The sequence below is a fragment of the Sinocyclocheilus rhinocerous genome, unplaced genomic scaffold (genome assembly GCF_001515625.1).
Source record: "Sinocyclocheilus rhinocerous isolate Xijiao unplaced genomic scaffold, SAMN03320098_v1.1 scaffold22714, whole genome shotgun sequence".
NCBI lineage: Eukaryota > Metazoa > Chordata > Actinopteri > Cypriniformes > Cyprinidae > Sinocyclocheilus > Sinocyclocheilus rhinocerous.
The window spans coordinates 1-955 of NW_015639609.1; the positions used below are offsets into that span (position 1 = coordinate 1).

Sequence of the window (955 nt, forward strand, 5' to 3'; positions counted from 1 at the left end):
CACCTGATAACCTGCCACCACAAACTTGTCCCTCTACTCAGCCCATGCAGCGCACATGGAGAAGGCAGAAAGCTGCCCAAGAAGATGAGGAGCGAGTGGCTAGAGGTGAACCACCACGGAAACGACTAGCAAAGGATATATATCACTATATCTGCAAGCAGTGTGGGCTGGCAAAAAATAAGACAACTAGCCACACTCAGCTGAAGGGCCGGTGGTATTGTCCAGCCTCAGGCCTCTCTGTTGCACAGTGGAGGGAGAATGTACAGGGAGGTCTTTGATTTTTTTTCATTGGTGTATATAATAATGTGTATAGTTAGGTTTTTATATAGTTGCATGTAGTTCAGTTTTTAATTGTGTTTGCTGTGTGTGTTGTGCTGTGAACATTTTGTTTTTAGTTGCTATTTCCAGTTCTTAATTTGCAGTGTTTGTAAAAAAAAGAAAGACACAACTCTTGTGGTGTAATAGTAACACATCCATCCTTTGGGTGGAAGATTCCAGGTGCAAGTCCTGGCAAGAGTGTGTGGTGTGTTTGTCAGATCAGTAATTTATTATTATTATTGTTATTATCAGTTTTTATTAGAAATTATATAGTCAAAAATCAATCAAACCCTTTACTTAAATCCTTTTGTGAGTGTTCATGAAGTATGATGGATTTTTTTTCTTTTTTTCCTTTTCTTTCTTTCCCTCCTTTCCCCTTCTCTTTTCCCTTTCTTTCCCCCTTGTAGCAGTCCCTTTTGCCCTGTTCTTGGCCGAGAGGTTAAGGCGATGGACTTGTCAATGAGTGTGGCTGAAAAGCACGTCTTCGCATGGGATGAGGTGGCCGAGTGGTTAAGGCGATGGACTGCTAATCCATTGTGCTCTGCACACGTGGGTTCGAATCCCATCCTCATCATTCCACTCTTTAGCGGTTGTTCTCAATCCGCTCTGCACCTTTTGTGTATTGTCCTTATGTGAC

General features: G+C 42.2%; 1 non-coding gene across 1 annotated transcript; it reads left to right on the forward strand.

Annotated features, from left to right (window-relative positions):
* Nucleotides 1-810: 810 nt before the first annotated feature.
* Nucleotides 811-892, forward strand: trnas-gcu (transfer RNA serine (anticodon GCU)). Its single transcript has one exon. It is a non-coding gene; the product is annotated as a tRNA-Ser (tRNA).
* The last annotated feature ends 63 nt before the right edge of the window (nt 893-955 follow it).